We start from the raw sequence: 26,234 nt of genomic DNA on the forward strand, positions 1-26,234 counted from the left end.
ATCTTGTAAGGTCTATATAACCAGATAAACTCTCCATGTACTCTTCTTAAAACATACCTTTTGATTTCATCTTCAAATTCCGGAAAGTCCAGAAAACTGGTAAACCCTATGTCTTCAATGTGCTTGTATGTCAGTTTGATCTTTCCATAATCTCCAATAAGCTCTCTCATGTACATTCTCTTTAAATAAGATGTCCCCAAATCCTCAATGTGACAATGTATGTATTCCCTAACATCTTCAACATAAACAACTCCCTTTGGAACATGGGAAAATGCTCCAATCGAATCTTCTGGGGTAGCCACATGCGGATACCACGTGAACGTTGGCCTGGGATGGTCCTTGAACTCTACAACAGTTGGGTTTGCAAAAAAGATAGGAATAGATGATGATCTCGCTTCCATGATTAAATAAATGTACTTGGTAATTGCTTCTGGTGAAAAACCTTAACAAATTCTTCTAGTCGTCAATGAAATCGCTACAAGAAGAAATCTGATTTCTCAGAATCGCCTTTGATCTCTCTTAATCGCTCTTAATCACACTAAATTGCTCTAGATGCAAGGTGATCAATAATGAATTGAATTCAACCTTTTAACCTCCAAGAAAAACCCTAATCTTTCATTGACATCAATGACTACCGGTGAAAGATACCGGATGTCGAACATAACATCTCCATGCCAGATAAGCATCTCCAATGTCTAGAACATCTTCCAAAACGTCTTCATGAGGTATATGCAGTATCTTCATGATTTTTTCCTACCCCTAAGCCATTTGCCTTAGTTACCGATTGAGCTACCTACGGGTGCAGGAGCAACCTCCTCTATTAGATAAGTAACTAGTGCATTCCCATTTGTTGATTGTTCTTTAGTATTCTTGACCCATCTCTAGATATGATCTTGCCAGATTTCATTGAGCTTCTCCTTCTCTTTCTCATTTGATGCTCCATTACCAACCGGTGGATTTATGCTTCTACAAAATTTAGCAAAATGTCCAACCTCATTAGATGCATAACATGTAACATTATTGCTTTGAATTGCTTTTCTAAAACCGGTGAAATTGCTTGACCTGCACTGATTAGCCATATGTCCAAATTTTCCACATGCATATCATTTAACATTCATTCTACAATCTTCTGTCTTATGACCATACTTATTACATTTAGAACATTTACCGGGAGCAGAATCAGGGTTCTGATTTGCTTTGTTTCTACATTGCCTAGCCATGTAACCAAATCTATTGCAAACAAAACATCTACCATTAAATTTATAAGCATTAAGCTACCTTATCGATGCCTTATGGTTTTGATCTTCATTAGCAGTTCTAGAACTCTATCCTTGCTCAAATCCAAGTCCACTGGAATCTCCAATATGCCTTTGTCTCTTCAATAACTCATCTAGCTATGCTGAACTAATCTTGAATTTTTCTTTATACTCACTTGCAGTTGTTAGATCTTCTCTTAGAATTATCATTTATCTCTCAAGCTCTTGTTCATTACTTTGGGATTGTACTAAATAAGTTATCAACTATCATTCTCATGAACCAGCCTACCACATTCTTCAAATTTGATCTTCAGGGATACAACAAGATTTTCTTCCTTTTTCTTTCGGTCTTCAATCTCCTTAGACATCCTCATAGTAATAGCTTGCATTCATTTCCCATGACTGTATTCTCCTAACTCAGCTTCTGACATTGTTCCTTAAGTGCATCTTTTTCTTCATCATCCTGACTTTGCAAAAGTTCCTTCCTCCTAGCTTGAATATATGATAGCCTCTCGTGTAGCACAAGAATGAATTCCTTAGTAGAATTCAATTCATCTTGTAGCTTCAAGTTCTTCAACCTTTTAGTATCATAATCTTCAAGTGCCATTGTAAGTTTCTTCTCCAAGCCCATATCCATGGATTCTAGATTCAAGACCTCTCTCAAGATGTTAAACTTCCTCTGAGGCACAAGGCTCTGATACCAATTGTTGGAATCCAATAACACTGAGAGGGGGGGAGTGAATCAGTGTTATACTAGAAAGTTCAATTTTAGCCTTATTAAAACATGCATACACCAACTGGTATATCGATACATACAAAATTGAAAGAAGTAAAGAAACCAATAAGCCAATAACATAAATGAGAACCATAACACACATAATTATAAATGGAAAACCTCAAAGAGGAAAAAACATAGTGGGATTTGTGACCCACAATATCAATCCACTGGCCATATGAAGAGATATTACAAAATATAAGGGGCCTGCACTTGCAGGAAGGCTTACAGCCTAGAGCACATTGCTCAATCACAAAAGGAGCCTCACTAACTACATATAAATCCAAACTACAATCTAGAGAAGTGTTAAACTGCAAAATATAGCATCTACTATGCCATAATATAGTTCCGGTTAAGCTTTGTATGTTCTGATCTAAAACCCTAAACCCTTTGCCAGAATAACCCTTACATAAATATCCTCACATACATAATATCTCTGATATATTTTGCATCATATCACATCCACACTTCCATCATGATATCTATATCAAAATGATCTAATCCAACTGACCTATATACCCTATACAACTTATCATGCCTTATGTCAGCTTACAAAGATTATTACAATATCAAATTACATGTTGGCTAGATAACATAAATACATGAATATCAAAATCAATTGCCGATGTCGGATCCAAGAGATGTTGGCCTCCAATACCGATAACCATATTCTAGACCATGTCGACCTGCATTGACGGTAACCAAAGAAATCCTTCTATCCTGCCAGTGTCGGTGCTGGTGTCGGTAAGTACCTACCGGTACACCACTGAACCAAAACATGAAGACGAAACAAGATATCATGTTTCCATCAATGACAACATAGTGAAACCAACCAATTGAGTGTCAATTGCCAACATAAAGACCCTACCAGTAGTCAATCTCTGCTCTTTCCCGGTGTATCTCATCACCTTGCTTTTAGCACCCTGTCCATGTACTCCCTCCAATGCTTGGACCTTATCCTATAGCTACCTCACTCTATCAATCGCATCATCTCTCTCTATGAGAACTATGGTCAGTTCGGCTCCCTGTGAAAAAAGGACATCCCTCACAACAATCTTTGTATCTTTGTCCTCTAACCCAGCCTCCAAATCCCTAATACGATCCTTGATGGCTGTCAGGCGAGTCTGTAGTTGCACTATCATGACCTATTATAGGTCTCCCTATCCCCCATTTCCACCAACAGCTCCTTAGCCCACCTTCATAGAATCACCCCCATTGCCACCCATCCCTGCATCTTCCCCACCAACATCCCCACTGCCGCCCATATCTTTCCCTTCTCCTACCTCTCCCCTCTCTCTTACTCCTACTACTACTGGTCCCTATATAACCAGTCCCTATCCTATTCACAAAGAAATCCCACCCTAGCCTCTCCTCAAACCTCTACCACCACCACCACCACCTCCACCACCCCCATCTCCACCTCCTCTATGAACACCAAATCCTCCATGTAATCTCCTCCCCCTCTTGCCCTATCTTGGTGCCCTATCATCCTCCAATGGTGGCATCGGCTCTGTTGGATCTAAGATCCATGGAAATGGGTGTGCCATCAAATATTGTGCATACTCATCTATCACCCCCTCATCTACCACCTCTACTCGATATGGACATGGCCTCACCTATAAACTCTAAAACTCTACCAAGGCCTGATAGTAGGGCAATACAGGCCCCCATTGGAATCTCTCTCGAATAACTCTGGCATACTCTCTAGAACCCCATGGCATACCATGTGTCCAAACAAACTGTCTCATCACTCGGCCTGGCAAATGTCTCTCAACCACATAGGACATCCACCCAATCGAACTGAGCTGTGAATACATATGGCATCACATCTGCATCAACTTCCCAATTCTCACAATCCAAGTAGGGGCACCATATCACTATATCTAGATCATCCAACGACCATCACTAGTACTCCATCTTCCATAGCTGGGGTTGTGTCATCATACTTCCATACTTATAAACATAGGTGTTGGTCAATCACCCTAAACCTCATGCACACTAGTCTCATAATAGGCAAGTGCTCCCATGACTAGATATGCAACAATGTGATCCCTACGCCCATTGAGGTGATGTCGTGGTAAACCACCTCATGCAAATCTTTGTACAAATGGGCCAATACACATGGACCCCATGCATATCGAGTGCCCTTGCTGGCCATCCGCTCGATGACCTATCCCCACCCAACAACAAGACCATGTAACCTCTAGTCAAGGCATAAGAGCCCTCCAATGATGCCTGATAGTACTATCAGTAGTGGCTCATATAAATCTACTATATCCTCCCAATGGACAGATCCATCATACACCTCTAACTCTAGATAGGGAAAAACTCACTGTAGTGCCACCTCGCCCATCACCCTGTCATAGGTAACTAGCTCACTAGTGATCAGAATGTGAAATATCCTCCAAACATCCTCTAGTATAATTGACATCTCTCCCATCACTATGTGGAATGAGCATGTCTCATTGTGCCACCACTTGGCCAACGCACTCAGTAATCCGTGATTTGTACAAATCACGGGTAGATGCATCATATCAAATAGACCTACAACACATATGCAGTCAATCTCGAGGTTTATCAACTGATCATGCAGATGTTGTGTGGCTGCATGCCTCTCTCGCATCTATAGAACACCTAGGTGATCCTCCTACAAACACAATCGAATGATAATGCCAATCTCCTTGCTATGCAAAAACATGACTAGTACCTAGACTTTGTTTGATGATTTTTCAAGTATCTAAGTCTCATTAGATAGCTTGAATCATAAACATCTAGACTATCAACATGCATTTACATCACATTTCGTAGTCTCAACAAGTACACCGAGTCTTACACAAGTCACAAACATGCATGCAATGGCAACATTGACATCAACTGTCAACTTGACCGAGAAATTGGGGCATCAATAGTGATTGTCCTATACTCACACCCAAAAGCGCTATAAAATTTGACAACAATGCTAAACAAAACTAAAAGCATTATGCCAATAACAGAACTGCACTAAATAATCCAATAGTGCTACTTTAACCCTACAAAAGTGCTACATTGGAACAAATGCGCTACATTGTGCGACGATAGTGCTACCTCAACCACCTTTCAATGACCATGATAATAACGCCAAAATAGTGAAAACATTAGTGCTAAAACTCCCTAACACTAGCGCTACATTGACAAAAGTGCTACAACTACTACACAAACATGCCATTGCGGTACGAAAGTTCTATTTTGGACAACAACAACGTTTTAGCACCTTTGTCGTTCAAATTTTTCCCCTAGCTATTAACTGCAATAAATGAGCTCTAAAGGGAAAGGTTAGAATTGGACATACCGAGGGTTTGTAGTCGGCTGGTTGTTGGTACCTTTGGATTCACTCGAATTAATGATATGGGAGTGGGAACACCATTTTAGCTCAACCAATTTGCTACAAATGTCACTGTCAGGAGGTCTGGATCGCTATAAGAGAGTGTGCAAATGAGGACCAATTTACCCCTTCTAGCCTAAATATATCTTACCCAACCCTCCCCCTGCTTCATCTCGTTGACAATCATGGACCCTGGGAACTTCCAAGGCTTGCCATTTCTCTGTTTTGACCCCATTTTCATCTATTCTTTCGCCATTTAATCCACATTCATCTCCTCTATCATCCCTTAATTTCTTTCTATTTTTTGAGAGATCGCCTGATTTTTCAAAATTTTCGGCCCATATCCTGAGAGGTCATACCAACCCACAAAACTAACATCTCTATGGAATTTTTCTCATACCTATCTGTTGTTCTTTGAAATAGTGTGATAAACCACACCATCTCAAAGAGGGGCAAATGTAGACACATAAATTTGTCTATTAATTAAATGAATCTTCAATATTTATTTAATGACTAAATATTCCTTTATTAATTAAATTGACATTTAATCAATTCACCTTAGCCTATTCTACTATTGTAGTTAAATAAATTTAATCAATTTATTTAATTACTAACTATAGTCCAAGTTATTAAATAAATCTAATTTATTTAATTCAGCTCCCCTTCTTCCTATTTAAATAAATTTAATATTTATTTAAAAATCAAATCCCCAAATCAAATCTCCTTTTTTAAATAAATCAATATTTATTTAAAAATAACTCATCGATTTGCATTCTCCTACAAATGCAAGTACAATTCACCTCTTTCTAGATTCTTCTAGATTTCTCTAAACCCCTTCTAGACTCTTCTAACCCATTCTAGATTCTTCTAGATTTCTCTAAACCCCTTCTAGACTCTTCTAACCCCTTCTAATTTAAGCTAATCCCTCTTCTAAACATTTGTACAATCCTAATCCAAGATTAACCCTCAACCCATCATCTCACCCATTTAAGACTCTTACAAAGTCATAAATGTTTCCCTTCTCCAACACTCCAACCCACATGGGTCTTGACCCTTTGGTCAAGGCTTAATCATGGGTAAACTTTGCACAAGATTTTACCCATTAGATAATAACCTTACCCTTGGATAAAATATTTATCCAATAAGCCAACCTACATGAGGTTACCCTCATGTCTTATTAGGCATTAAATTCTCTTTACCTCTCCTCTCAAGCCATCTCATGTTGACACTTGTCATCATGGGATTGGGTTGAAAACCATCACATGGATCATGAATAAGGAAATCCTATCCCTCCACAAGATCACTCAATCTTGACCATTCAATCAATATTTTTTCCCATAAAAGGAGCCCTCATCCTCAAGCCAAAAAAAGCATCTTAAGCATTGTTACTATACTTGCATAGACACATACACTGGTGTAGGAATTTTCATAGCAATAGGAAATTTAGTTCATTCAACCATTTTGAATCTCCATTGGCATCCATGGTTTAGTGCTAAAGCTGAGAGTTACATACACTCATTTGGATCTTGGGGAGGAGAGAGATAAGGGAGAAGCACTAAAGGCATCATGGGAGCATCTTAGGGAGAAGAATCTTCCTTCTATTCTTTTATCTTTCTTGATATGTATGTGAAGGATTTTTATTTCATTTATTTTATTTTTGGTTGGAAACTAACTCACTAACATTTGAATCTTGTTTTTGGCTTGTGTGCCCTTTCATGTGCATCAATTATTATATGACAACATGAAACATGGACAAAAGACATGAAAAATGATATATGTAGTAAGTAATTTTGAAAACATTATTATGCAGTATGTGGAAGTAGTATGAAAGACTGCAAGCAACATGAAATAAAAGAAGATATTATCCAACAAATGATTTTGATAACAGTAGCTAGAAAATAAAGTGCGCAATAGCAAACCAATTAAAATTTTGTGAATTTCATTATGAAAATAAAATTCGAAAATACCAAATAAAAAATGTGTATTGGGCTCACCAAAATGTGAGGTATGAAAATAGGGATCCACAAATAAAGGTATAAATTAATTTGTTTCCATACAAGACATTAAAGGGGAAAGGAGAATGCAATAGGAATAGGGTTGAACATTGATTGGATTATGTTCCCCTTTGATTAAGTTGGGGATGCAATTGAACCAATGTAATTTGAAAGTTAGAGTTATGGTAAATAATGGGAATTTGACATAAAATAACATAAACTACAAGCACAAATACAACATTGAAATATAGAGCTAAATATGAGTAGGAGAAATAGAGGGGTGCATGCGATAGAAAATTCAACTTGAAAGTATAGGACTAAGAGGCTCTGGGCGACATGGTCCTCTATGTTAGGATAATGTGCAAATATGTTTGGATTGACTCGGTGATGTATTGTCATTGTTATCAACATATTCCTCTTCGTGTTCCAGTGTTGTAGTCAGATTAAGTGAGTTGGTTTGGCCAGTGTGTTGCAGATGAGTTGTTGTGGGTTTAAGGGTTTTGAGATAAGTATCTCTTGTTGATTCAGCTCAAGTTTCAGTGGTTGGCATGGAGATTTGATCAAGTTATGAGATTCGCTATTGCGGCTGGTTTTTTAGTTGTTTGGTGTTGATAAGTGTTCTGGATTTTTCTCTACGTTGTAATATCTTGGTTTGTGGATTTGGTAGAGTGTTTGGGATGTTATGGTGTGTCCTCAATTCACATGGTTCGTGATTTGGAATTCCACAAGTGAACCTTTTAATTTGACAGTCATTGTAGTTAGTGTTCTTGAAGTTCAGTATAATGATGATGGAGATACTAGTAAGTTGTGTTGATGTGGTTATTTTTGTGGTAGTTCATGATGCTTCTGGATCTTTCTAGATCATGTGCTATTCGTGTTGGTGGTCTGCATTACTGATGATTTTCTCTAGTATGGTGGTATTCTTAATGTTCTTGGCTGACATGATGATTATAGCATGTTGCGAATGTTCGAGGCATAATTCTTGGAGGTGTTTCATGTTTGAGGTATTGATTTTGGTCCATACCATTGTGTGTGTGAAAAGTGAAATAAGTATCTACAAGCTGTAAGACACAACACTTCAATTAAGTCATTACATGTATGATTAGACAGATATAAGCATGAATAATAAAACCATAACAAATCTACCAATTTCCTTCTAAAAGATGCGAGTGTAGACTTGCTCTCAGATTTTTATAAGCAATACCAATGACTAGACTACACCAAGACAAAGGATTTAATCTATATGAGCACGATATTAAGCTAAATGGATGCAAGATTATGCTAGATGGATGAATAGTAAGCTATATGAATTCAAGCAATCATAATTGAACTAAATATGCAAAAAGATAAACTAAGATGCAATAATCTCAAAAAAGCAAGCACAATATCTTCAATGACTCCGGTGCAAAAAATGTATAATAACAATAAATCTCCAATGTATTTTGAATGAGACATGACGGCTGAATTTATAGAGAATCACAAGAGAGACCAACGGTCAAGATCAATTAGCAACGAACGGTTGAGATTATTCAAGAAAAAGCATAATTTAGGATAATTGAAATAATTGAGATATTAGATTAAGTTAACCTTGAGATAGATACCAATTATAGTTTGATTGAAATGCATTCAAATTATAACTTTGAGTTTGCATTGAAGATAATATTCAATGCAGCTGAACTTCTTTTCTCAAAAGCTTTGAGTTCCAATTTTAGAGAAGGATTAATAATTCAATTTAATTGCTTTTCTGATTTCAAGTTATCTCAATTTAGAAGAAGAGATAATATCTCAAGTTTGATCCCTCTTTCAATTCAATTCTTTTATTTTATTTTTAATTTAACTCTTGCTTTGTGATTAATTCCTCTTTTGTAATAAATTAATTCTTTTTTTATGATTAAATGGAAAATTTATTAATTAATTAAATATGCTAGGATATTTAATAAATTAAATAGGATAATTGATCAAAACGACTTACCTGGAATGATTTAATTAATTAAATAAAGATTTAATTAATATAGAATAATTCACTTGGCATGTGACATTTAATGATTGAAGAATTAATTAATTGTGTGTTCAAAGTTGATTCAATTACCTTTGGTTAGGACCTTGGTGATGTTGTCGAGATTAGAGGCCCATGGTTTAGGTGACCATTTTAGGGTATTACATTTGCCCCTCTTTGAATTAATGTGCGAGCAATGCGTTGGTTCAAAGAATAGTTAATGTCTAGGAAATACCAGTTCTGAACTTGATTGATCACGAACCAGATGAAGAGTGAGGTGTTTAGCTTATTTTGAAGCAATGAAACTAAAAAAAGTTGATTAAAGCGATACCGATCCCAATATTGATTGACATAGGACCAATGAAGAGAAAAGATACTGAACTTGAACTTGATTGATCAAGAAGCGGATCTTACTGATCTAGCACTTGATTGAACTAGACATAGTGAGCGAAGATAAAATCGATCTTGAACTTGATGGATCAAAACACGATGAGCGAAGATAAATTGTCTAGCTTAATTTGAAGCGATAAAACTGAACACCTGCTTAGATTGAGCGTGTGATCAAAGATACTCTTTAAACTTTTGATTGAGTTTAAATGAATAATCAACTTGATGAAAAGCGATAAAAGTGATTAATGTTAAGAGAATGATTCAAATGAAGGCAATATTAGCTTTAATTGAAGTGATGAAACTAACATGCTCCTAGCAATAAGAATTTGTTTAATTTTCTTTAGTTGAAAAGATTTTTGCTCGACTTTTGATGAAGATTTGAAAATTTTCTCGACATTGAAGATGTGAGGTCATGAGGTCATGAGTATGCCCCCTCGGGAGCGAAATCAAAATATAGCGAGGGTACATGATTTTAGGCAACTATTGGCGATGATAATTATTTGAGCACGAAGAACGATTCAGAGGATTATCTGAAGATTTAGCGTTGATTGATGTGAAATTGAGAGCAAATTAAAGAAAGAATGAGTATGTGATGAAAGCGCTAAGTGGTCTCAGTTGTGCAAAATTGACTAGAAGAATGATCTTGAATTTTGATTTCGATCCCAAAAATGGAATCAGGATGGGCGAATTAGCTAAGGGTACAATTTTCATGTCCATCAGAGCAAGTTTAAAAATTAGGATTTTGGCTATATAAGGGGTCCAAGTGTCATTTTCAATTCATTTTAATCTCTCCAAGTTTGAAATTTGAAAAGCCCTCTGCGAAGAAAAAAAGGTCATTGCGATCTAGGAGCATTGATTCAAGTGCCAAAGACATCATAATCGATCATGGAACTACGAGCCAGTGGTAAGTAATGAATTTTAAGCCTTTGCATTTCATCAATTTTGAATTTTGACTGAATTTTTTTCTTTTTCATGTCGTTCAAAACCGTGTAGTGTCATTTTGTCATGCGACACAATCCTGTCTCTCATACAACAAACTATTCTTTTGTGGTTTATTGTATTATGCCATATGTTTTTTCATCTGGGGTCATCCCACGTATCATACGATAGTTTGCTTGAGAGCCCATTTTATCGTGTGAGTGCATGTCTTTTATCATATGAAAGTCTTTTATCATGTTGAATGAATTCCTGACTCGTACGAGTTTCTGCTTAGACTGTGAAATGTCGTATGGAAAATAGTGAGAATTTTTAAGGGTCAAAACATGAAAATTTGATTTTGTAATTTGCATATTTGGATTTGCATGATGTTTAAATTATTTTGTAGCAAAATTTGAATGACTTTCTAATGCTCTATTGTTTGATTCTTGTAGGTTTGATTGCCACATGTCCTATTTTGGTGTGTCTATCCTCTTACAATGAGGCTATTATCCGATATAGATAGAACACATAATTGATTTGTGTGGCTTTACTCACCTTTTACAAATGCTGGATATTCGTGTGAATCATAGGATGCTTACTGCACTTGTTGAGTGGTTCCATTCAGAGAATAACACCTTTCATCTACCAGTGGGAGAGATGACTATTACACCAGAGGATGTTTATAGGATTTTGAGGATTCTATTTGCTAGGGATAAGGTTGACAATGATTCTACTTAGCGTCTTGGTATCTTAGCCTTGAGACACAGTTTTCATGATGAGGACATCCTTGCGTGGGTTATCAGTTGGGATGATATGATGGCTAGATACAGTAAGCAGTTTCTGCTAGCATGTGTATTGGCAGGATTCATTGGTTATTTCATTATTCTAGATAGGGGACAATAGGGCTTCTTATGCGGCTGGGCCAGGATGATAGAGAGACTGTTGATTCATCCTAAGAGATTATGGTGGGGATCGTGTTTGTTAGCCCACATGTATCATGAGATGCATGAGATTGCATACAGGGACGGGAAGAGCATGGCAACAGGAGTTTTGGTTATACAGATTTGGTCCTGGGAGCATATCCTAGTTTGTAGACCTAATGTGGATGATGCCAAAGATCCACACCAGTCGATTGTTTATAGATATTTTGGATACATTACTCAGCCCCATTTGGGCAAGACAGAGTATTGGCAATGACAACTTGATGATCTGATCATTGTTGTATGGAGACCGTACAGGGGTCTAGAACCATGGGATGGCTGGAGAGTGCAACGAAGATATATGTTCATGACCCATCCTCTTATCGACAGATCTATGATAGTTATTGAGAGATTTGTTGTATCTTGGGTTATGAGGCAGTATGGTAGGCCCCAAGGGATTTCATAGGAGTTCACCGCTTATGCCCATTATGGGGAGGAGGAGAGACAAGGATGGGCCCCTAGGTTGTCATATGCGTTGAGCATGCAGCTGCTTGCTGGATTACAATGACTTTGATGGGATTATCTGGAGGATATTGAAGATTCGGGGGTATTTCCGTAGTATAGGGATTGGTTTTAGAGTCATCCCTTTCCTAGATTTATCTGGCTGAGCATGCGCCTCTCATAGAGGAGGCTGAGGATGAGGACCCTACATAGTCACATGTAGAGGAACAAGCACAAAGTCAGAGAGCGTAGGTCCTAGGCGGGTAGGTGGTGATCCTGGTGCGAGTAGTAGTAGAGTACCAACTAGGGGGAGACAACAACAAAGAGGGGAGGGTTGATCCCTTGGAGCTATTGGTGTTGGGACTAGTGGTGCCAGGATGGCAGAGGGTGGAGGAGAGGAGCGAGCAGCTCCTAGATAGGTGTGACAACATAGGGATGAGCAGGGTGGAAAGGGAGGTAGAGATGGAGGCGGAGAGCCTGTGAGGGAGTAGGGGGCAACTAATGTAGCATAGTCTATGAGATCGGGATTAGCCAGTTTGCAATCATAGTTGACATTGGCTCAGACACAACTTGCAGAGTGAGACCGATAGCTGATGGAGGTTAGAGCTGAACATGATTGTCAGCTTGTTGAGATGAGGGCAGAGAGAGATCGATAGCTGGTTGAGGTTAGGGTAGAGAGAGATGCTCTTTAGTGGGAGGTTTTGAACTAGACGAGTCAGATGACTTATTATGTTTCACCTTATAGCATAGCAGTTCCTGTAGCGCAGCAAGTTGTCCCATATTCCAAATATATGGCTCGATCTAAGGGAGCTTGGGCACCTAGGCAGGATGCTGGTTAGCAGGCTCCACCTCCTCCACCACCTAGCAATGACGGAGAGGCAGAGAGCTAGATTTTAATAGCTCTTAGATTTTTTTATATACCCCATTTTTTGTAGCCTATATGATTCTTACTCTGATGGGAGATTGTAGATGACAGTTGATATCATTTTTACCCTGAAACTTTTATTTGTACTCTGAGATATTTATGATGATATATATGAGATTTTGATTTGATTTCATCGTACTTGTGTTGATTGATTATGAGATGTTTTTTTATATGTTTTATTCTATATGTATGCATATTTGTTCAGTATGAATGTATGTAATGCCAATGAATATGGATGTTTGTTTTTGTTTCTTTTCATATGAAAATAAATGATAAAAATGAGTAGCTAGTAATGCAAAAAAAATAAATTAGTTTCTATCATAATATGAATGCAAATGAATGTGTATAATGAAATGTATGGATCTATATAAGATGCTTATGTATGCAACTAACATCTCAATACACAAGTACTTGATCAGAGAAATGATGAAAAAGAAACCACTTAGCTGAGAAATGATGATGCTTTAAATGCTCATTTAGAAGATAAAGAGATCATTGTTATCATACCGAAATCACTCGAAATGCATAAAATGCAGAATGAATGTAACCTAAACCTTGTCACTAGATTTGAAATGCTTAATTTTCATCACTGAGTGTTTACAAACATAGCAGGAAGAATAGAGTTCCTTCCTTTTCATGTGCAATATTAATTATCTTGTCCACAATGACCCTTTTTTTGTTTATATCCTTAGACAGATTACGCATGCATCTAGATTGTACATTTAAAGAAATTCCCTAAAAATAGACAAAAAAATGATTCCAACCTCCCTGTAGCATACAAATAAGTAGAGTTGAGGTATGTGTGGCGATTTCACCTTAATGTGAAGGAACTTATCATAGACACCCAACTGATTAGATGTTTCCAGATCATCGGAATCATTCCTAGAAGTAGAAAAAAAAGAAAATATTATGCCCCCAATCCTTTCTCCTCTTAGTCAAGATAGACTTCCTCAATTACTCAGAGGGAATAATAATCAAAAACCAATATAAAAGACAACATACAAAGAAATTTCATGCATATCTCAAACTGTTTAGTGATTGTTTTTAGTAATGTTGTTTTGCTTGTTTACTTAGTGATAAAACTCTTTAGTAGTTTGGAGACAGTTGACTAATTCAGAGTGGATGACCGAGTATCACTGACGGAATGATGACTTGGTTGATATTGCTTAGGACACATAAATTTTTCAGTTGATTACCCAGGACATTGATCAGTTTCAAGCCATGAGGGTTCTAAAAGAACTAGGATATCACAAAACTGACTAAAAGATAAGTACAAGCGAATTCAAAGATGCAGGAAAGCGGGAAATGCCAATGTTGTGTTGATAGATGGAGCATTTGAGTACAAGAGGTGCCTGTTTGCCAGGTTTTCACCTTCTTAGCAAAGATTCTTTTTTTTTTTTTTTTTTCTTTTTCAGGACATTTTATGATTTTTTTAGGACTTTTTATCTGTACAGTTTGTTGGAGCAGAGAATACTAAGTGAAGAATTTTTTTAGGTGGATGTTGTTGATCAGTTCACAAAGATGTTCTCCTTTCAATGTTGAGAGCTGATAGGCACCAGAGCCAAAGACTACAGTAACGATTTAGGGACCCAACTAGTTGGGTTCAAACTTCCCTTCGTTGTCTCGAAACTATTGATTTTTTAGGATTTTCTCTCAGAACAAGGTCACCAACCTCAAATTATCATTGTCGAACCTTCTTGTTATATCCTTTAGACATTCTCTTTTGATACACTCTCAGATGATCAAACACCACTTGTCGATGTTCATCCAACAACTAGAGTTCTTGTAATCTAGATATTTCGTAGTCTTCATCAGTAATGAGACCTTAAAAATAAACTCTCAAAGATGGTATTTCCACCTCAATAGGTAAGACTACTTCAGATCCATACACCAAAGAAAAAGGTGTATCCCCAATAGGTGTTCTAATACTTGTTCTATAAGCCCATAATGCAGGATTGAGCTACAGATGCCGATCCCTCCTAGATTTGTTTACTATTCTGTGTAAGATAGTCAACAAATTTTTGTTAGATGCTTTAGATTGTCCATTACCTTGAGGGTAATATATGGATGACTAGTGCTGTTTGATTTTGAATTTTTTACAGAGCTCATATAGATCTTTGTTCTTGAATTGTCCTCCATTGTCAGTCACAATGGATGAAGGTATCCCATACCTGTAGATGATATAGTTAAGGCTGAACAAAGCTACTTGTTTACCAGTTGCTTTGATGAGAGAAAGCTCTTCTACCCACTTAGTGAAGTACTCAGTGGCAGTTATGATAAACTTGTGTCCGTTAGATGATACAGGATATATTTGGCCAATGAGATCAAACACCCATTGGTGAAAAGGCCAATGTGTAATGAAGGGAATGAGATCCCTTGCTGGAGCATGTATGAGATTTCCATGTAGCTGACACTTCTCACAAGTTTTAGAAAAATTTATAGCATCTTTCTTCATGTCTAGCCAGTAGTAGCTAGCCCTTAGTAGTTTCCGAGCTAAAGTTAGACCATTTAAATGAGAACCACAAATACCTTCATGGACTTCAAATAATGTGCATTGGGACTCTTCAATTTCTAGATGCCTAAGCAAAGTACTATCCAAACCTTTCCTAAATATATTGTTAGTGATGAAGACGTACCATGAAGCATTTTGGGTTAGGTTCCTTTTCTCATTACGAGTAAGATTTTCTGGGACAATTTTGTCTTGGAGATAAGAGTAAATGTGGCTGTAGAGAGATTAGTTATGTCCAATAATAGAACAAACCATCTGGGACTCAGGAGAATCATAGGCAGGGTAATGTAACTCTTGCACCAGGAATTCAAAGCGAAAATTAGATTCTTGTAACTCTGGTATAGATGCCAATGTGGCCATAGCATCTGCTACTTTGTTTGTTGATTTGGAGATCTGTCGGAATGACACAAAAGTAAAATATTTATTGAGATCATCCACCATTCTCTTATAAGGCATTAGTTTCTCATCTCGAGTCTGATATGTATCATTGATTTGGTTGATGATTAGCTGAGAATCTCCATAGATGTATAATTCTAGAACCTTCCATTCGATAGTCAGCTTGATCCTGTTTACCAAAGATTCATACTCTGCAATGTTGTTTGTGCAAGGGAAGAGAATCTTGTAAGCCTTTTGGATTGAATATTTTTGAGGAGTAATAAAAATTATTCCAACACCAAAACCATGTTGAGTGAAAGACCCATCAAAGAACATCTTCCATGATTGTTGAGTAAGGTGCATGATAGATTCATCCAAAAATTCTATATGCAAAGGTTGAGTGTCTTCAAGTGGAGCAATGCCAAGTTGATCTACAATTAGTTGTCCTTTGATGGCTTTATGTTATACATATTCAATATTAAACTTTGTAAGAACCATGACCCATTTAGCCAATCTTCCGATAAGTGTTGCTTTGCTGAGAAGATATTTGAGCAGATCAATCTTAGCCATTAGCTTGATGGAATGTTCTAACATGTAGTATCTCAATTTTTGTGATGCAAAGGCTAGTGCCAAACATGCTTTTTCTATTATAGTATAGTTCATTTCATAAGATACCAAGGTTCTACTGATATAATATATAGCTCTTTCCTTTTATTTTCATCTTGTTGTGCGAGAAGTTCCCCCAGTGATGAATTAGTAGCTGATATGTATAGAATCAATGGTTTACCTTGAATTGGTGGCACCAGTATTGGTGGATTAGACAGGTATTCTTTGATTTGTTGAAGGTTTTGTTCACATTCTTGATCCCAGTTGTATGTTACTCATTTCCTTAATACTTTTGTGAAGGGTTGAGCTTTATCTGCTAGCTGAGAAATAAAGCATCTGATTGATTGGAGACATCCTTGTAAAATTCTCATTTGACTAATATTCTTTGGAGGTGATATTTCCATCATAGCTTGGACCATCTCAGGATCAACCTTAATTCCTTTCTTTGAAATAATGTAACCAAGTTATTTCCTATATGTCACTCTAAATGCACACTTTTTAGGATTTAGCCGAAGCTTAAATTTTTCCATTCTATCTAGTATGAGACCTGGCTCTTGAATATGTGTGGATCTCTTCATGGTCTTTACTAAAGTGTCATCAACATAATCTTCCATATTTTCATGCATCATAGCATGAAAGATAGTAGTTACTACTCTTTGGTAAGTTTCTCCTGCATTCTTTATCCCAAATGGCATGACGTTCCAACAAAAGGTTCCCCATGCACAGGTGAAAGTTGTCTTTTCTTGATCCCTAGGAGCTATTTTGATCTGATTATAACCAGAGAATCCATCCATTAATGAGTACATCTCATATCCAACAGTCATATCCACTATCATATCAATGTTAGGCAATGGAAAATCATCTTTCAGACATGCTTTGTCAAGATCTTTGAAGTCAGTGCAAACCCTAATAGATTTGTCTACCTTTGATACATGTATTACGTTTGAAATCCATTCTGCATAGTCTATAGATTTGATAAATCCATCTTTTAGTAATTTTTCTAGCTCAGCCTTAACTAGTAGTGCCACATGAGGGTGCATCTTACAGAGTTTTTGCTTGACTGGTTTAACTCCTAGTGTAAAAGAAAGATGGTGCATGATAAGATCAGGATCTAGGTCTAGCATATCCGAGTATGTCCATGCAAAGTTGATCTTCTTTTCTAAAAAGAGATTGTTGAAATATTTTAAGTCTTCTGCTAATAATGATTGAGCTAAGTGGATGATATGTTGTATCTCTTGACTCCCAATATTTACTGGCTGAGTTGTTTCAATCAATATAGAAGACCTTTCCTGGAAGTGACTTGGTAGTATATCAAGTATCTCACCTTCAGATGCCTCAGAGAGGTTTTCACCCTTAGGTACATCCTTTATTATCTCTATTTTTTATTTTGACATCACCACAATTTGGTTTTCACCATCAGATCTTTTATTTTTTATTTTTTATTATTTTTGTGACTAAGATACTTGATATCTATTTTAGTCATGTCCTCACTTTGTTCGCTGGTGGAAGAGTCCATTGGTTCAACTACATTAAGGTAGTAGGCTAACGTGTCGTCATTGGCAAAGATATGTACATTCATAGGTTGGTTTTGGAGACTACAGTCAATTAGTTCAGGATGTACCTAGGATAAATTTTGAACAGGTTTGAGGGAGTTCATGGTATCATCATCATAACTTCGGACTGAAAAGTCGAGTTCTAGAAGACGACCTTGCGTAAATGTCTCAAGAGCAAGAATAGTTACAACATGATCATTGAAGTGCACGTTAATATTTATTTCACCAAATCCAATATACCTACTTCTAATATCATTCTCTACACCAGACTAAACTAAATATCGTGGTTTGACAATAACAAGATCAGTAGACAAATTCTCGACATCTGTGACAGAGGAGTCAAATTTTGATACTGAATAAGTATTATTATAAATAGGATTGTTGTCCAAGTCATCAGAGTCATAGGATGAAGTGTGTGACTCTTCTTCAAGTGATTGAGTAAAAGTATGTATAGTGTCAATACCTACATCTTTGATGCTACAAGTTCCTTTGTGATTGGGTTCATTGATCACTTGTATCCGACACACCTGTTGACATAACCTTGATGGCTTTGTGAATCTCTGTCATCTACTCCATTCAGCGTCCTCTGGACTAATGATTGGTTATGTTCCCATAGCTTCCAATTCTTCTTGTGTAGTTCCATACCTGATTTGTTGTTTCCTATTAGAGGGAGATACAGTAGGTGAAGAATTTTCTTGTGTTCTTCCTTCTTTCAACTTTTATTCATAGTCTTCTTGTCTTTTTAGTCTAATTTCTTCTATCTTCGTTTGTAGTTTTAAGTGTATCAGCTCTTGTGTGTCATCTGTGATATGATTGGACTCTTCTAGAGTTTTTGTACTAGATGTATTTGAGAGATGATCTGGATCCCATTCATACTCATTCGAGTCAGTTTCTAAATCATCTATTTGTTGTATACCGGTGTATGTAACTATAATTTTCAGTGGTGCAAACAATTCTTTGATTCTTTCTACCTCTTCTCTCATATCCTCTGGGACTTCTACTCCTTGCAGTGTTGTAGTTGATACCATTGGAACTTGATTATCGTTTGTTTCCTCTCTCTTGATTGCTAGTTCTTCTTGTTCTTTTTCATACTCTTCTGGAGTCTGTTGAGTGTTTACATCCTATGATGTTGAAGGTAGTATCTTTTTCTTCCACTTAGGCTGATGATGGGAAGTATGTTTTTGGTCTGATGTCTTTCCTGGATTGTATCCCAGTCCAACTTTATCATTTGTAGATTTAGTTTGTAGTTGAATAGGTTCAACAATACCTTCTTGATTTTTTCCTAGAGGACCAGTACCTGAATATCCCATGCATTGAATCATCTTATATCCTGGACCATATTGTGTTGGGGAAATCTCACAATGTCTTACTTATTTGTTTCCACTATCTTCTTTGAAAAGCCATTTGAGAACAACATCCTCTTCTATTTCATATGCAAGGAAAGTAGAGGATTGTACAAAGAGACCATCATAGATGACATTTGGAGTGGAAGTTTGTGGCTTCATAACCTCTGATGGTTTTCTTGAGTGTCTTGGTGATGGAGGAAGAGAGATTTGTGAAAGTACTAGTTCTACATGCTAGTATTTGTGATTTTCAATTTATTTTCTAAGTCCTTCATTAAGGTTTCTAAAATTTTAGCTATAGAGGCTACTCTATTATGAGGCATAAAGGTATCAACACTCTTTGTCAATGCATTAGAGGGGGAGTTTGTAACAACAGGAATACTGACTTCAACTCCGTTATAAGGAAATTTTAAGCATTGATGATATGTAGATGGTACTACCTTCATTTCATGAATCCATGGCCTACCTAGTAAGATGTTGTATGAAAGGGGGAGATCAAGCACCTAAAAAATAACATCTCTTTTTATAGGTTCTACCTTGATTGGTAATAGTACCAGACCTTTAGAGGTTCTTTCTTCTTCATCGTAAGCTTTGATTGTTATTTTCATGGCAGGATCAATGACATTTTCAGAAAAGCCTAGCTGTGTAAGCAAATTATAGGTACAACGCCTCCATCTATAAAAACACGTTTAACTCGGTGTTTATGGATCATAGCTTCAATGTGCAATGGCTGGTTATGTGGGTGATTCAGTGAGTTGTCATATTCTTTAGAGAAAGTGAGATAATGAGGTGAAGTGAGGTGACCCACCATAGATTGAAACCAATCGATATCTAAATCTTTTGGGATAGTAGTAGTGAGCAAGGCTTTTTCCAGGATCTCTTTATGAGTAGAAGAGATTTTGAGCAATTCAAAGATGGAGATTTGAGCATTCATTCTTTTCAATTGTTCAACAATGGTATAACCAGGAGAGAATGATAAAGCTAGTTGTTTGTATTTAGCCATGGTTGTATTTGTTTGTCTGTTCAAAGAACTTGGTAGGTTTGATGATTTTTGAGCAACAGTTGAAGAACTAGCTCCTTGGAGAGTGACTTTCTTTTGAGCGTGGTTCACAACATTTGCATTTTGTGATTCGTTTTGTTTATCTTTGATTATGATCACATTGCAATATTCAGGTTGGGAAGTCTCAATCATGTATATCACATTGTCATTGTTGGTATAGGTGTAATTAACTTTGGCACCTCCTTTTGACTTTGAGGAATCACCTTGTTCATAAACAAGTAAGGGATCTTTGAAAGCTTTGTGATCAGCATTAGTTGTGTGATTTCCAACAATAATTTTGCCAGCATCAATGAGATCTTGAATCTCACGGTTGAGCTTCATGCAGTTGTTTATGTTATGACCTTTGTTTCGATGGTATTCACAATATTCATTCTCTCTCCACCATTTTGGTTTGACTTTGAGATCATATGGCCTAGAATTATCTGGTAAGGTTATCAAATCATTTGCCAATAAAGTTTTGAAAGTGGTTTCCTATGATTCTTCCAGAGGAGTGAAGTCGCGTTTAGGTTTCGAAAGCCAAGGTTTCTCTTTAAACCACTCTTTTACATTCTTCAAAGGATTTTCTATTGTAGTTTGAGTTGCTTTGAGTGCCTGTGTGCCACTAGCCAAGTTAAATATCGTGGATTTTAATTTTTCTTTAACAGTGTCTACCACTCCATCATTAACAACATTTATGTTGTTGTCTTTGCCATATTTCCAATATTTGTTCTTTTTTTTGGAACTAGAACCTTGTTGTGTTTCTTTTCAAAGGGAGATATCTCCTTTCTTTATAAGCACATCTTCCATTCTGAGGGCACCGTCTACCATTTTATTGAATGAAGGGTATACTTGCATTTGGATACTGTATTTCAATTCAAGGATCAAGTTGTTGATGAAGATATCCATCTTCTCAGAATCTGGAATAGGCCTTGAATATCTAGAGAACATCTTTCTCCAACGTTGGAGGAAAGTGAGAAAGGGCTCTCCTGTTTTCTATTTGGTATTGCAAAGCTCTATCATAGTGACTGGGTGACGAATGTTATAGGAGTATTGTTGTAGAAAAAATTGGATTAATTATTCAAAAAAAGTTATTCCCATAGGTAGGCTTGGGAACCATTCAATAGCTTGCCCTCCTAAACTTCTCGAGAAAAGGCACATGAGATATGTTTGTTCATGCATGAACTCCATACATAAAGCAAAAAATTATCTGACATGGTCTTGAGGATCTGAGTTGCCATCATATTTGTCAAATGAAGGTATGTAAAGGTTTTTATCAAATGGAAATGGGTGTGTCGTGTCCAGGGAATATTGTTTTAATGATTTATCCTTGTTTTTAAGTTATGTGATCTCAGTCCGTAATGCTTGTAATTGTTTTCTTACCATTGCTAAGGGTATCTCTTCCTCTTTAGTGATGAGGGCCTCAATGTAATAACTAGTAGGAAGTTTAGCACCTTGCTTTGCTAGCTCTAGAAAATAGTCTTCTTTTTCTCTAGCCATGATAACCTTCATCATTTTTTGGAAATCTTTATCCTTTTGACATTTATGAATATCGATTTTGGTAGGTTCAGAGGCTTTAGATTTGCCTGATGAGGAATCAATGCCTGTAGCATGGATACTAAGATCATCATAAGTATTGTGTTTAGTAGCTCGTCTTTCTTGTTTTGTTCCAGAAATGGTGAGAGACAAGGGTTGATCATAAACTGGTATATCTGATGATGAAGGTTTATTAGTGACAGGGTCCTCTACGTAAAATAGATTATCCTAATATGAAAAGGATGGTCCTTTGCCTTTGTTAGCTTTCTTATGAGAACTTCTGGTTTGAGTAGGCATTTTTATCGACTGATGTGACCAAGAGCTGTTTGTGATGCAGAAGTCAAGATCAAATTTGGAGCTAGTTGTTCATTTAACGTATTGATTAAGAGAAGCAACTAAGATTTAGTCTGGTTTTAGGAAAGATCTATCCTATGTAAGATGTGATCTAAGTTACCTAGTTTGATTGGAGAGAAGTGACTAAGACTCGGTCTGGTTTCAGGAACGATCTGTCCTATGTAAGTTGTTATCTAAGTAACCTAAGTTTGATTTTGATAAAGGGCTGATTGAACTAGCTGAAAGATGATTGACAAAATCATGCAACACAATGGCAAAAGTACACTGTTTATATTTGTTTATGCTCAGGATAATGATAACCATTTTTATGCTCATTGTAGACTGTTTTTAGGCAAGTTTGACTGTTCTGGATTGACAAAATCAGAGATTCGTACGACAGGGTTTACAAGACCAGACGACAGTTTAAAAGCTTCAAGACGATGAAAACAATATTTTGTATGAGTTTCTCCTTAGGTTCATACGATAGGTGGGTATACCTCAGATGACAAACTGATGAATGTGATGTTTTTTCATACAACACAGGACAAAGGATCAGACGATACTTCCCTAAGCAGGACGACAGTATATCAAATTTCGTACGACATAGAATTCAGGGTCACACGACAAACTGTAAGGCTTGATGAAATTTTGTACAAAAACAAGTATTTAGCAAGATGATAAATCAAAAGACTCGTACAACAATTTACTGGATAGAGACAAAATTCTGACAGACAGAGTTGTTATCACTTTTTTGACTGTGGGGTGATTTTGTTCTAAAAGTTTAAGGTTTTTGTAATTTACCCCTCTTCTATCTTGAGATCCCTGCATTCTATTTCCTTGTTACTTTTTCCCCTTAAGTGGAAGGGTCAGTCCATCATGAGGAGAGGTCCCCCCTTTAAGTTTTGCCTTAGGCGGGTTTTAATAATGTTTTAATTTTTTGCCTTCTCCTAAGTTTTTATTTCTTTGTCGGGCTTCATAAAGATCGTGCATCTCAAAATAGATACAACGGTGCGCGCGATCTCACAAAGGGAAGTTGCGTGAGATTTACCTTTTGCAAAGTGCCAAATAGGTGGCGGGCTTGGGTAAAGCAGTCACAAGGAAGGCTAAAGGACAGATATCTTCCAGTAGATCTGATGGTTCATGTTGTTTCATGATGAAAAGATGGGCGAGGTTTATGCTTCGCGAAGTAGCGAAAAGATTAGCGGGCCCAGCAGGTAGGCTAAAAAATGAAGTTAAAGACCGAACATCTTGCTCCAGATCCAACAGTCCACATTGATTTGCAAAGGAAGGCTGCAAGAAGTTTATCTTTCGCAAAGTAGCGAAAGGGCAGTGGGCCCAGCGAAAGGGTAACTTGTAGGGTAAAGAAAGTGCATCTTGAAATAGATCCAACGGTTGGCATTATTTTGCTTGGTGAAATAACATGTTTTTTATCCTTCGCGAAGTAGTGAAAGGATGGTGGGCCCGACAAACAGATAGTTCCCAGTTTTAAAGACCAATCAACTTGGAGTTGATCGGATGGCCCACATTGTTTTGCAGCCAGAAGCAACATGAAGTTTATTGTTCGCGAAGTGGCGAAAAGGAGCTGGCGACTACGTGGTGGATGATGTGGCAGTATAGCTGGATGTCTGGCTGAGGCAAAAGGTAATCTGTCAGACAAACATGTGGCTCCAAAGGGATTGTGAGGGGCCTCGTTTGATTATGTGGCAATATTGATGAAATTCATGGTCAAACAAGACACGTGGCAGTTCAGATGTCAAATCTGATAAGACTTCTTGAACCAATGAATGACTATCACGTAGGAGTTATTTGTCAGAAATCAATAGGGCAAGTGGATTCCGTGCAAAGGGCCCACTTTGAAGGTTAAAAGATGTTAAAGGCCGCACATCTCAAAGTTGATCTGATGATGCGTGCTGTTTCACAGCCCAAAGATGCAAGGTAATTTATGCTCTGTGAAACAGCGAAAATCATTAGCGCTGAATGTTTCATGTGGTTAGTTAAATAGACTGGCAGTCACCATGGAGAATAAAGGTCAAGAGGATGGTAGAAGATCCAATGGTCAGCGGTGTTTTGTAAAGGAAAGATGCATGAGAATTATGCTTTGTGAAATAGCAAAGAGAAGGTGGGGCCCATTTCTAAGCAGGATGACTCAGGTAAGGTAAAGAATGTGCATTTTCAAGAGGATCAAACAGATGGCGTTGTTTCACAATGAAAAGGTGCAAGATTTTTATCTTTCGTGAAGCAGCAAAAAGAATGTGGCTTAATGTTTCTATTCAATGCTCAGTTTCCGTAATAAGCTTCACATCAACTGATTTTGGCATCATTTCAAAGAGTTTTGCAGAGAAACCATTGCGTAGAGCGAATTTCTTTAGGAAACAAGTAAGTTCTGCATATTTCTCGATAGTTACTGTTTGAATTGATATCACTGGGTGTTTGATTTTCTCATTTGTTTGCTTAAGTCTTAAATGAAATAGCTGTAATTTCAAAATGGCACCGCGAGGCATGAAGAGATTTCATAGGGAAAGTTAATTACCAAGAGAGAGGCATATGTAATGATTTTCTAGAGCAATTAACCATGTCTACTAATATCACTACTAAAATGAAAGAATTATTGGCCAAGGCTCCCAGTTTGAGGATTGGCGATGGTTTGTATGATAAAGGAAATTGGTTAAGGGATTCACAGATAGCGATATCAGGTCTAGGACTCTTTAAAGTGTGATTTGTCCAGAGACGTTCCCCTACTCCAATGAATAGTATATGGGAGTTAGATGTGGGAAAGCTCATAGTCCCTAGGGTTTTCATGGATGTGGACTTGTTAACCCATATTGCAAATAATTATGACGTTGTTTCTAGATGTGTTAGAAATGTAAATGGGGGAGCTTTAATTGAGATAAATGATGATAAATTTAGGAGAGTGTTCAGACTCAGTGAAGTGTCAAATTATCTAGAGCCCATCAATTTTGATACACCTGCACAGGTCTATAATGTGCAGAGAGATCACCTTAGGAGTGGTCTTTTGAAAGAATTTTTTTGTCAAAATAGGAGGACTGGCTATTGTATACCCTAGTACCATGGAGCCTTTCTCTTTAAATTTATTCACTTTGAGGGATAAAGGGATGTACTGGTCCCTATGTCAGATTTTTGTGGAAGATGCTGAAAAAACCTTGCCAACCCATTACATGCTCATGTTAGCACAGATTTTGAACTCATCTCTAGCAGTAAATTTTGAGTTTGAAACCTATCTTACTAATTCCATTCATGAAGGGTTGATGGGGATAAAAAATGCTAAGGTATACAAACCTTTTGGATGGTATTCTCTTCTTAATCACATGTTTTTATTTAAAGGTGTTGATTATTTTGCTAGTGAAATGGACTTGATTAAGGAAAAGTATAATGAGAAGATGCCTGTCCAATTATGGAGCAAAATTTTTGTCTTGGGATAGAGAGGATGCTATTTATTTGAAGTTTGATAGATGTTTTACATCTAGGCTTAGGATCCTCTTATGTCCCCAAAACCCTAGAATTCCCAAAGCTCTCTTAGAATTCCTTAGGCCTAAGGAATTTGCTCAAGATATTAAGATTGTTCATAATTGGGGTGATATATAGTTGTACCCTATCTTTACTGTGTTTAGAGTCTATGGTTTTAGAGGAACTCCATATTTTCTCCCCTACCAAGTCCCATTGAAGATAGGAATCACATAGTTCCTGAGGCAAATCGGGGATTTGCAAGAGGCAGAATTAACAAATAGGGGGAAAGGGACACTTTTCCCAACTGTCACTGTTACACATCAATTTTTAATCACCAAGGGTGGTTAGAAATATTTTGATGATTTGCTACAACCATATAGGTTGTTTACTGCAGTATCAAGGTATGGTGACCCTAAAGACTTCTTTAATGGTATGTCCAAGA

This window comes from Cryptomeria japonica, chromosome 11, assembly GCF_030272615.1.
Source record: "Cryptomeria japonica chromosome 11, Sugi_1.0, whole genome shotgun sequence".
NCBI classification, from domain to species: domain Eukaryota; kingdom Viridiplantae; phylum Streptophyta; class Pinopsida; order Cupressales; family Cupressaceae; genus Cryptomeria; species Cryptomeria japonica.